Source organism: Gorilla gorilla, chromosome 2 (genome assembly GCF_029281585.2).
Source record: "Gorilla gorilla gorilla isolate KB3781 chromosome 2, NHGRI_mGorGor1-v2.1_pri, whole genome shotgun sequence".
In the NCBI taxonomy this organism is placed as follows: Eukaryota; Metazoa; Chordata; class Mammalia; order Primates; family Hominidae; genus Gorilla; species Gorilla gorilla.
The window spans coordinates 74,654,210-74,667,323 of NC_086017.1; the positions used below are offsets into that span (position 1 = coordinate 74,654,210).

The 13,114-nt window shown below is 41.0% G+C and overlaps 1 long non-coding RNA gene across 7 annotated transcripts in view; it reads left to right on the plus strand.

Moving 5' to 3' along the window:
* LOC115933979 (uncharacterized) overlaps nt 1–13,114 on the plus strand; it is a 355,939-nt gene that overhangs the window by 122,033 nt on the left and 220,792 nt on the right. Inside the window, exon 4 of one of the 7 annotated variants that reach the window (XR_010132862.1) lies at nt 8,536–8,592. The exons of the other annotated variants lie outside the window; for them this stretch is intronic. This is a non-coding gene — a long non-coding RNA (uncharacterized lncRNA). The remainder of the gene's footprint in view (nt 1–8,535; nt 8,593–13,114) is intronic. 7 annotated transcript variants of the gene reach the window in all.

The following is a 13,114-nucleotide window of genomic DNA, read 5'->3' on the forward strand; positions in this document are numbered from 1 at the left end:
TTGCAAAGCTAGAGAAATAAAAGTGAATTCTAGTATCTCAATCACAGTGTAAAACTAGAGAAGGTCTGTTTGGGCTTCAGGCAACATTGGTGTTCTTGGCAATTTTACCCAGAAGAATTTATATTCCTATAATTAGTATTTCCTCCAAAATTAATGATCACCTGATTGATTTATTTCTTTCCTAGCAGCACTGGAGGTCCCACTTACCTAGTTAGTAATAACATTTGCTCTTAATACATGAGTCAGTTTTCTTTTTTCCTTTTTTCTTTTTTTTTACATTTCCCAAACAGAATACCCTGCAGGAAGAATGGGATGGCAGTGGAGGAGCTCTCACTCACGTATCATGTAATGTGGGAGGCAGGGATATGCGATAGTCATAACGGGTGCAGGCTTCAGAATCAAAGGAGTGAGGTTGGTGTCCCTGCTTACGCCCTACTAGCTGAGTGTCCTTCAGGTCATTTCTCCTCTCTCAGACTCAGTGGACTGTTTCCTAAAGCACAGCTCATAACAGGCTGTACGTGGTAAGACCGTCGGGAAGATGGAAGGAGATCAGTCATCCCTAGAGAGCATTAAGCACAGTCTCAGCCACAAAACACTTCCTCAAACATGATGCAAGCCACACAGGGCATTTGGCCTGCGTATAAAGGACACACTGAGGACAGTGTAGATGCTCACGAAATTAGTCCTGAATGATCAAGGGGGGAAAGAGAGGGTTAATCTTATCGTATGTGGGCTCTCAGAGAACACAGAGCTATAGAAGGAAGCTGACTTAATAAGGGTCAAGCATGATAGGGGAGATTAGGAACCGTGTGCAATCTAATGGAACCACAGATAACACTTCTAGTACTTTTTCCTTTTGGCCCTGCCCCTGCTGAGACAGGGCCACTGCTAATAACTCACATTCTTCTCTTCTCTCCTCTCAAAAAGCCCATTTCCTGAGCAAGTATATGCTTTGGTAAGGCCATTAGGGGTCAACATGGTTCCCAAGTTTAGTGAATACTTTCAGATAAAACTGAAGGGTACAAAATCACTCTTTCCTCTCTCCCTCTCCTTGTCCTACCTCTCACAATAAAACGACTTATCTACTAATTACAAAGACCTCAAAGAAGGTATGTAGGAAGGTATGTAGGAAGGTATGTAGAAGGTATGTAGGAAGAAATCCATATCCTACATAACATGGAGAGCTAGCTATATACCCTTGGCATCAGTTTTTATCCTACTTTTACTTTTTACTGACTTTCATTTACTGAACAAAGCCTCCTTTGCCAAAGGCAGGGTAAATAAACTCAGTCACATCCTGTCTTCCTTACATCTTTGTTTATCCATAAACTGTCGAAGATACAGATGAAAATCCACTAAAGCATGCTTGAAGCGGTTACACGAAGGCCAAATAAGATGGGAATGGAAATGCCTGATGTTGAGGGAAGATACTACCTAAAATGATACTGAGCTGGCCCGTGTAATGACATGAAAACAAAACAAAAAAAAAGATAAAAGATGACTAACTGCTACAGTTAGGAAAGGACTCATTTGTGTAAAGAAGCAGTAATGCAAAAGACATTAACAGCAATATAAGAAAGTGTCTGTATAGTTAGTTAATGGGAAGAAGATAAAGCTTAGCAATTAAGAGCACAGACTTGGGAATGAGAGTAGATTTCAAACCTGGCTCCACCTTTTGCCTTTTTACCTTTAACTGGACAACTCAGTTAACCACGCCAAACCTCAATTTCCACATGTGTAAAATGGGATAAATTAATACCTTTCTCAGAGTATTGTTTTTTGAAGATTTGATGACATAAAACCTATAAAAAGTACTTAGCGTTTGGCTTCAGGTAGATTTTCATTGAGAGTTAGCTCTTATCTTTAGTATGTTAGTAAGGATCTTGAGGGGTATAGAGCATACAGTACTATGCAAAATTTACCTCCATAAAACCTTGTTTTTTCCTTCAGAACACCCTGGGAGGTTAAGGTTCTGCTAAAAACAGTTTGGGAAATGCTGCTTTAAATAAACAGAAGACTTTGGGGGAAAGGGGCTGTCTTGAATAGAAAATTAGAAGTTTGACAGTGGTGCTTGTGGCTACTCCTGTAACATTGCGGCATGAGTTTTGGGGACAGTATTGATTGCAGCATCAGTACAGTCATCATTTCTATGGAGAATCAGATTATGTATATATCATTGCCACTTAACAGCAGCTTTTCTGGGACCCAACTAAAACAAAGACTCCTTGCCCAAGTTGGTTGCAAACTTTGCAAAGGAAAGTCTTCTTTTTTGACCCGTATCCAGGTGTGAGACAAAATAGCAAATGTAAGAATCTATGTTTGGTCATTTCTGCTTTGCAGCATAATTTCACAAAGCCCTTAACTCTGACAACATGCAGCTCTCCGGGGGGACGCTCTGAAGACAAAACCCACACACCCGCAATGTCTCTTGCCTGAGTCACTATACTCTTTAAGAAGTAAAGGGCCCTAGTCCTTGCCTTTTTTCACACTCAAGGTAACATGGCCGAGTTAGTAATTACTCTTCTGTAATCTCTACCCAGATGTCTTCTCACACCCAAACGTTGCCATGATTTTGCACGTACTGAATATTCACCACCTATATGTAAACTGTGAATTGAAATATTGCCTTATTATGAACTGAATTAATACCCAGCCTCAGTCTATAGTCCTTGTAAGACTTCTGAATATAGCTAACTCTAATTCTTTAAAAGCTTGACTTTTTTCTTTAGTCTACAGGCAGCAGGTCTCTGTCTTCTCTACCCTACTGCTGGATCAGAATTTCCCCTTGTGTCCCATGAACATAGAATCCATCACCTGCTCTTTGGGGAGGTACTATGAGCCTGGAAGAAGCATTTTGAGCCTCTCTGGGGAAGAATAAGCTGCAATGCAAGGTTATGGGTATTTTATGATCTGTTATAGACGGATAATTCAAGGTGCAGGCTCACAGCTTGATTTTTTTTTTTTTTAAAGGAAGGTAGCTTAGCAGTGAAACTCATTTTCCACAACTCCCAAAGTAGTATTGCAATAAATCTGTGAATTTAATCAGCCTCCTCTGTTGAGGCAATCTCTTCTAATTGGGTTCTTGTGAGGGATAATAGACATGATGACAAAAATACTTCATCTCTGGAAAGGAAGCCAGAGTCTCATCAATAATCTTGATAATAAAGATCCCATCCTCCAGAGAAATGGAGCACAGGCCTCCAGTGCAAACCACAGCACCATGCTCACCCTGTGTTAGGGAATATTTACCTTTTAGGTGATGATTCTGTCTCCCTGCTTCCTGCTTAACAGCAGGAAAATTAAAACCTTGCAATGTAACTATCTCCAGGACAATATTGGCCAAGTAACTCCGCAGACTACTAAGCGGGTTTCTAGAAGTATTCCAGAAGATTGCAATGGAGTCATGGGGAACTGCATTATGAAGAAAACAAAGCTGGAACACAGAATCCAAACTTCATGATTTTGTTTTCTTTCCCTGTCTCTGGCAGGTGATTCCCACTCTCCTCTGTCACTCCTGGCAGTTATGGTGGGGCTTAGAGGGGTCCCTGTCTGGAATGTAATGCACACTTCTGATGGCTGTCACCTGGCAAAGCAACCCAGTGGATACAGGGAGTACTGGAGCTAGATGCCACCTGTTCAATTATTGGACAAATATGACCTCCAGATCTGGTTTTGTCTGTCCTAGGTGGATGGGGTGGAGAGAGAGAAATAGAGAGCATCCTTGGAGGCTGACCTTTCCAAGTTGCTCATCCCATTTAAAGGGTTTGGAGAACAATGGCGGATGCATCCTAAGTTTTTCTATCCTGGAAAATGAGAGAAGCAAAGCAAGGTAATTGAATTAGAAGCAGGGAAAAAAAGAATTTCACAAGGCTGTCATCTGTCCCAGTCCCACCCAACATAGCCTGACATTCCTCTACCCTCTTCATTCTCTGCACGAAAACATTCTCGACACATCCCCTCAGCCCTCATGGCCGGGCACTGACGGTCAACAGATCACTTTGGTGATTAACACAGGAACTCACCTATGGTCAGTGCCCACAGGGCCAAAAATGGAGGAAGAACTGTGAAAAATGCCATCTTCCCTGCAAAAAGTGCCACAAACACTCACCAGTTCAACAAAGAGCTAGTGTGTTTCAACTCCTTAGCCTCAGGCCCCACTAGCCTGTGAATAGGGGCACTGATGGGGCAGAGATGCGATAAAATCCCAGCTTCCCTTGTCTCAGTCCCAAGTTGTGGTTTTCCCGTTTCCTCCCACTGGACAGCTTCAGTATGAATTGCTCCCAAAACCAACAGTAACATTTAACCTCCACTCCTTGCAGGAAAAGAAGATCCTCATCTCTTTGGGGAATTTGCTTTTGGTGCAAGTCTTGCTGACCTTGGCATGCCTCTCATGTACACAAAAGCTGTGGGGCTTTCCAGATGATGCTCTTATATACACCACAGGTTCCCAACAAAGTGGATCCCTGGACAAGAAGCATCAGCTGCACCTGAGAAGTCATTAGAAATGCAAATTCTCAGTCTCACACAGCCCTACTAAATCCGAAGCCTCAGAGATTTGGCCCAGCAACCTGTGTTTATAACAAGCCTCCAAGCGATTCCAAAGCACTCTTAGTTTAACACTGATACAGGCTGATCATTTCTCCAGTGTGCCTCACACTTTCTTTCTTGTGTATTTGGTCTTTCTGTTCTTTCCATTCAGCATCCTTCCTCCTTCTGTATCTGACCGACTCCTGTTCAGTCTTTAAAGCCTTCCAAAAAACACCCTCCTATTTGTAAGCCTCCTCTGACACCATCCTCTCCACTTAAGCAGAATTAACTGCCCCTTTATTTCTCCTCTGACAATACTTTGGGCATCCATTGATACATTATGTTATAATCATCATGTATGTATCTGTTTTCCGTACTAGGCTGAGAGGGTGAGAAAATATCTGATTCAGCAAATATTTTATACAAAATATCACAGGCCTACCATTGGGTTAATTCTGGTGATGCCAAAATAGAATAATAAACTCTGATTAAAAAGTGGGACAGTGCCGTATTTGCCTAATTCATCATTGCATGCCAAGTGAGATTTCAAATCCCTGGCTTAAAGCCTCCCCCACTGACATATACTAGCTGTGTAACCTTAGGCAAAATACTGAACCTCTTCAAATCTCATGCATCGCAGGGAAATGCTAATAATATTTACCTCCATGTTTCATCATCATCATCATCATCGCATCCTTAGCAACTTGTATTGTGCCTGATACAGAGAACATGGGTATAAGTGTAAAAATTTTTTTAAAAGGTCAGAGTTCTGGACAGATATACTATAATCCTTGTAGAACTTGACACTCACCCTATGCAAATCTGACTTTACAAAAAATATGCAAAAAGACACAGACAACTTTTGTATTGCCTCCCTAATTTGCCCAGTAAGAGGGTGATCAATATTGAGAATGCTGCCTGAGTTATTTCATGGTTGTATTAGGTCTGTTCACTCCCCCATCCACTTTCACCACCTTTAAACTATGACTCTGGTTTGCAAACTTGGTTTCACACGAGAATCACCTGGGAAGCTTTAAAAACAAATCCTGATGCCTGTGTCTTGCCCTGAAAGAGTCAGATATATTAATAATTAACACGGGGAATGGCTTGGGCATGGGATCCCCAGGTGACTCCAATGTCCAGCTGTAGGTTTAAACCACTAGGTTAGAAAACCTACAGGGAGACTAAACTGTGGCTCAGGATGAAAAGTTACGTAAATCAACAGGTCTTGCTATTTTTGATAAAATTAAAGTATGATGAGCCTGCTGGCGGTGGTGTGATCATACTAAAACAACTGAAGTGTTCACAGAAATGTTTTAACTAGTGTAACATTCCAGATGGTTAGGACTTCTGGAATAGAATGGTGCCAAAGTCAGCCAGCCTCTATAATAGCCTGTGGATGATTCTTGTAGCTGCTAAACTACCCTTAACTTTCCATTTTGTTTTTCAGTCCACATAGCTCACCCCTCTTGCCCTCACCAGGCAAACCAACTTCATTCATCAACAATGCACCAAAAGACTGTAGGAGGATTCCCTTCCTGTCAGCTTAGACTTTTAGTTTCTGAAACACCACTGTCTGTAGAAGCAAGGCTGACAGACATCTTGAGACTGGTATTCTCTCTTGGCTACAATTTAGAGATTGTCTGTGATGACTGGCGCCAAGAACTCCATGGATTAAGCCTCCTTTTCTGGCTCCCCATCAATCTTTCCAAGTGTTTCCCTCTTCTTGACCTTGTTTCTCTGATAAAGCAGCCTGAGTATGATGGCAAGGAGGTGGCTTATTGGGACGGGGCCCCAGTACCACTGGAGCAAGACTCAAAGCTTTGACTCTGAGCTACGGTCATCCTCTTCTTGAACTCTGGTTAGGACCAATAATGATATGTCTGACTACCAGAAAAGAGAGTTTATTTCAATAGTAATTATGCAGGAGAGGCAACCCTGGCTTTTAAAATGTGAATAATGCTCAAATTACTGGGGAGATATTGAGGAAAAAATTAAATAATAAACAAGCCTAAGGTAGACTTTAAACACTACTTCAAGAACAACAGCTACTTTGACAGTCAAGTTTTTTAAGTCATGCTTGCAGATAAGTACTAGCTCGAAGTTTCTTCTTTTCTTTTTCTGCTTTTCCTGTGCTCCTCCCCTATTTCTTCTTTTCTTTTCCAATCAGCACTTTCAGGGGCAAGGAAAATACATCATGGTACCCTCAGCAGAGAAGTGAAAAGGGGAGAGGAAGGACAACCAGCTCTCCTTGAGAGTTGCCTGCATGCCAGGTGCATTATGTCACAGAATCTCCTTTAATCCATACAAAACCCCATGAAGGGATATTATATACCTTTTTTTTTTTAGTGAGGAAAACCTGGCTCAGATTATAAAATACAATTTTGCTAAGGAAGCCTAGCTAGCAAGAATGAGAGCCAGGATCCAAATTATGAGGTATGTGATTCCAAAGTCCAATTTCTTTACATTACACTGAGGTGGCTTGTAACTGCCCTCTTCCAACCAATCAGTGATACTCTGTTTGATGTGTCTACAGATGGGGCAAAGGCCCCTTGGTCCCCTTGGCTCACCTGCTTAGACTAGACCATCAGGACAGCTCTGATTTCAGTTTGGGTCTCTATCTTGTGCCCTAGATCCCATCATCATCTTCTCAACAAATGTCTATGCCTGCGACCCTGGGAGAACGAGAACGCATGTAAAAAGCTATGGGTGGGAGCTCCACGACCGCAGGGGAACACCCACATAGGAGTTGATTCTATGGAGCCTAATTCTATAGATTCAGCAGCTTCTTTATTTCTCAAAGCAGGTATTCCCCACATCTGTAGGAGATGGAAGGGAGAGAGTCAGAGAAAGAAGAGTCCCAGGCAAGCAAGAAGCTGCGGGAGAATGTGCAGCAATAAATTCAAGTGCCATTTGCTCATCACCAACTCTCCGGCTCAGGTCTTACCAAGCCAATGCAGTGATGGGAGGGAGCACCCAATCCAGTGAAGTGTTTTGCTTCTGGCCAGGCACATTTCTACCCTATGGAGGAGAGGACATTGCAGCAAAGGGAATTTTGAAGTCAGGCCCCACAGATTATATAAGATAGAACACAGGAAAATGAACCATTCTTCAGAACCCTTGAAGTTCTTGTATATTATTATCCAATGATAGATATGCTTTACCATTCACGCATGGGAATAAATCCTAAAAATAATAACCTTTTCATTAGAAAGCTAGATTATAATTTTTCCAAGGGTCAAATGGATGACATGCATATTTTTATAAATCTCTTAGGGCTATTGGAGCACTGGTTTGGTGTTATAATAGCAGAAGGGGTTTTGCTGTATTTTTCTCTCTTCTTTCTGAGGTTGTGGTGGACAAACAGGAATTCAAATTTTGCAACTCTAAAATGACACCCCTACTTCATGGTTGGGGGCTGTTTTTCCAGGATCAGGCACAGATGGTGTTTCTGTCTCCTCCAGAGAATATTTTTGGATGTAAAGTTTCTGAAATAAATTATTCAACGGAGGCCAAAATAGTCTCTGGAAAATAATCATATGTGAATAGAAAATAAAAGCAGCCTGGCTGGGGCTGAGAAAAAAATGCAGCTGGTTTTTAGAAATGGTAATGTTTGTACTAATATTTGTATTAGGAATAGAATGAGACCTGGAATTTTGGAAGTGAGTGCTGTTTTACTCAGAAAATTTGGTGATTATCTTCTCTTTTCTTTTCCTTTCTCCCTCTCTCTCATTCTCTTAAGATTAGTGAAGAGCAGTCAAGGGTTAGTACTTCTGAAACTCTAATGACCATATGAATTACCTGTGGATTTTGTTAAAATGCACACTTTGATTCCATATGTCTATAGATTCTGCATTTCCAACAAGCTTCCGGGTTAGGGTACTGTTACTGGTCTGCAGATCACTTTGAGTGACAAGTGCTGGAGGAAGTTCAGATAAATTATATAATGGAGTAAAGCTATGCTTTGCCAATCTAGTAAATTAATTGTTTTATTTTTTCCTTTAATAGGTATTTATTGAAACCCGCTTTGTGCTGGGCAATGTGCCAGATGTTGGGGATAAAATGGTGAGCAGACAGACCCTGTGCCTGTCTTTACTGAGTTTGGAGCCTAGTATGTATGACAAACTTTAATCAAATAATCATATATTGAAATATTGCAGCTGTAGTAAATCTAATGAAGAAGGGGTACAGGTGCTATGAGATCTTAAAATAGGTGCCTTCATTAGAGGGCTGGAAAAGGTTTCCCTGAGGAAGGGTATTGAGCTATGAAGATAATAACAGTAGTCATTATTATCATCATAGTGAGCAGCTAGCCATGATTTGAACATTTCCTTTGGGCCAGTACTAGGTATATATCTGTCCATTATCTCATTTAATTCTCACAGCAACCTCCTAAGGTAGGTGCTGTTGTTATCCAATGTTACGGTGGAGAGACCTGAGGCTCAGAGAGCTTGCACAAGGTCACACAGCTAGCACACAGCAAATTCATTACCCAAACACAGAACCATTTAACTGCTTCAAGTTATCATCCAGGACTTTAACCAGAAAGACTGCTGAATCAACTGTATCAGCTTCTTAGCTCCTTGTTTTAACAGCAGCCATATTGGGAACTGTTCTGCTCCTGCTGGTGTGATGTAGCAGCGAAGGCTCTGGGCAGGAATGAGGAAACATGACTTTGGGCCCTAGCTTTGCCAGTAACTTGCCTGGGGTTTGGACAGTGGTCATGACGGTGACCACTTTTCAAGCACTTTCTGTCTGCCACATACTTTGCTAAGGCTTAAGAAATGATTATTTTGCAAGATCAGAGTTATATATTAATATCTGCATTTTACTGGTGGGACAATGAAACTTGGAGAAGGGTAAGTGGCAAAATTCGTAAGAGGTAGGGCATGGGTTTGAGAGGTTGTTTAGTGTAGTGCAACAGTTCTCGAAGTGTAGTCTGCAGGCCTTTTCAGGGGGCAGGTCATCAAAACTATTCTCATACTAACACTAAGATGTTATTTACCTTTTGAAAATTGTGTTGACATTTGTAATGACGACTCAAAAGCAATGGTGAGTAAAGCTGTCAATCTTTAGCAAAATAATTTTTTATTAGTGATGTTAATTGTGTAAGTCGAAGTAGCTTTTTCCCTAGATATAAGAGTTTTTATTTTGGTTTTTTTTTTTTTTTTTTGAGACAGGGTCTCACTGTCACCCAGGTTGGAGTGCAGTCGTGCAATCTTGGCTCACTGCAACCTCCACCTCCCAGGCTCAGGAGATCCTCCCACCTCTCAGACTACCAAGTAGCTGGGACTACAGGTGCACACCACCACACCTGGCTAATTTGCTTTTGCATTTTTTTGTAGAGACAGGGTTTCTTCATGTTGCCTAGGTTGATCTCTAACTCCTGGGCTCCAGTGATCCTCTATCCTCGGCCTCCCAAAGTGCTGAGATTACAGGTAGGAGCCGCCAGGCCCAGCCAAGGATTTCTTATAAATACACTCACACAGATAAAGTTTCAGAAGATAAAAACATAACTGCAACTGGAAACAAATGCCTGGAAATATGTGATAGATCAATTATCATAAAGGCCTCTGGGATGACACCCCAGAAGTAATTGTTGCCAATAATATCATGAGAGCTTTCAAGCAAAAATTAGAACTTTGGAAAACTTGGATCTGCTACTATGAGCTTGTCAGCTTCCTAGTTCTTGATGCCCTTTTAAAATAAGAGTAGTGTTGACATTAACAGACTGGTTTTAAAAAATTGGTGGTGGGCGGGGGGTGAAGATCTGTAAAGCTCAGTGAACCAAGAGCTTCCAAATGTCCATTGTATAATGTTTAAAAATCATGCATGGGTAAAAGAACTGCTGAAAATATAAAATGGACCCATGGATTTTGGGTCTGGAAAGTTCATTGACATGGTTTTAGATTCCACATTACAACTAACCTTTATGAAATATCACTTTTCAAGTTTTGTGTACTATTAAAGAAGAACAGCTACAATGATCTAAAAAAGCTACTAAACAGTTCCCCTCTGTTCCAATTATGTCTCTAAGTCGGATCTTTTTCATCTACTTCAATCAAAACCAGGTATCACAACAGACTGAAGGCAGAACAGATATGATCATCAAGCTGTCTTCTATTAATCCAGATGTTAAATGTAAAACAGTGCTACTCTTTGTACCAAATGCTTTATTTTGGAAAATATAATTATTTCTCTTAAAAATGTGCTATTTATGTTAACATAGGAGTTTATTGTTATTTTTAAGTGAGTGAATAAAGAAATATTTTTAAATTTCTTAGTTTTAAGCTTGAATACAGTAAATATTGATAGGTATAATACATATAAATAAAACTCTTTGGGGTCCTTAATACTTTTTAGGAGTGTAAGGGGTTCCTGAGAGCAAAATTTTGAGGATCCTACCTAGTGCATGAGAACATGGGCTCTGGAGCCAGGCCTGCCTGGGTATATCCTATTATCTCTGGGTCTTTTAAAACTTTTATTTTACATTTAGGGGTACATGTGCAGGTTTGTTATGTAGATAATAAACTCATGTCATGGGGATTTGTTGTACAGATTATTTTGTTACCCAGGTACGAAGCCTATTACCCAGTGGTTATTTTTTTTGCTCCTCTCCCTCCTCTCATCCTCCACCCTCAAGTAGGCCCCAGCGTCTGTTGTTTTCTTCTTTCTATTCATGAGTTCTCATCATTTAGTTCCCACTTATAAGTGAGAACATGCAGTATTTGGTTTTCTGTTCCTGGGTTAGTTTGCTAAGGATAATGACCTCCAGCTCCATCCATCCCATGTTCCTGCAAAAGACATAATCTCATTCTTCTTTATGGCTGCATAGTAGTCCATGGTGTATGCGTACCATATTTTCTTTATACACTCTGTCATTGATGGGCATATAGGAAGAGATGTTGGACCTTGGGCAAATTATTCCCACTTTGTCTGCACTAGTTTTATAAGCAATATAGAAACAGTTCCTACATTCTAGGGGTGTTATGAATGATAAACAGGTGGCACAGATCCGTTAGCTCTTGTCTAATTTGTGAGTGAGTATTCTTTCCACTAGATTCACTTTTCCAAGCTTTGCTGTCCATATTTCTGAGGGTTTTTTGTTTTGTTTTTTTTTTCTGAGACTTCAGCCCAGGCTGGAGTGCAGTGGCACAATCTTGGCTCACCGCTACCTCCGATTCCCAGGTTCAAGCGATTCTCCAGCCTCAGCGTCCCAAGTAGCTGGGATTACAGGAATGCACCATCACACCCAGCTAATTTTTGTATTTTTAGTAGAGATGGGGTTTCACCACATTGGCCAGGCTCGTCCCAAATTCCTGACCTCAGGTGATCCACCCGCCTCGGCCTCCCAAAATGCTAGGATTACAGGTGTGAGCCACTGCGTCCAGCCCATTTGTGAGATTTTTAAAAGCCTATTTACCTTAGCTATTACATGCTTCTGTAAATATATTCCCTCTGATTAAACAAATTTCAGATCAATAATCTAGCTAGAGATGATGCCAGTATAGAAAACTCTATTTAGCCTCTGAAAGGAGTGTACTTGCATTGTATGGACAAAGGAAGTTACTTTGAAATTATTCCTAGCTCTGCCATAGATTTGCTCTTTGGATTTGAACTTAGATACTTTTTAGAATTTGCTCACTCTGATCAAGTATTTTGATTACGAACGTTAGCAGCAGGCATCCAGTTGCATTCAGCTTTCCAAGCAAATATTTATAGAGCCCCTTCTGTGCAATTGGCACGGTTCTAGGTGTGGGAATGAAACAGACAAAATCAAACAACAGGAATGCATATTCTGGGTGTGTATATCATGGGAGAGACAAACAATGAATAAATAAGCAAAATATATAGTGTGTTGGCTGATAAGAAGGACAATGAAGAAAGACAAAGCAGGGAGAGTGGAGAAGGCCTGGGGTGTGAGTGTGGGCTGCAGTTTCCCTTCCCAGTCAGGAAATGCCTCACTACAGAGGTGATTTTGGAGTGAACCATGTGGATATCTGGGTGAGAGAATTCTAAGACCAGGAAATCGCATTTATAAAGACATAACCAGATTCTGCCAGGTGTGTTAGTGTGGCTGAGTTGAGTGCGCAAGGCAGGTGTAGAAGATGTGATCTAAGAGGAATGAAGTGCCACACTGCATCATACGGGCCTGGACACCCTGATTTGGAAGCCACTGGAGACTTCTGAGAAGTGATGTGATCAGAGGAATCCTGGTGATCAGTGTGGTAGCAGTGGAGATTGTGAGACATGGTCAGATTCTGGATCTATTCCGAAACAAGAACCACCAAGATTTGCTGATATATGGGATTTGGGGTTTGAGGAAAACAATTAAGTCTAGGATTATTCTAAAGCCGGGGTAACTGGAGGGATGGAATTCCAAGAACCAAGGCCAGGAAGACTGAGGAAAGGGCAGGTTTCAGTGGAGGTATCAGGGAAGGGACCAGAGTTTAGATTTAAATGTGTTCATTTTGGGGTGCTTAATAGGCATCCAATTTTTCTCATACTCTCAAGGATGAACCAAATTAGTAAAAACAGCCAATTTACTGCTAGGAATTACTAAAAAAAAAAGTGGCTACATTACTTT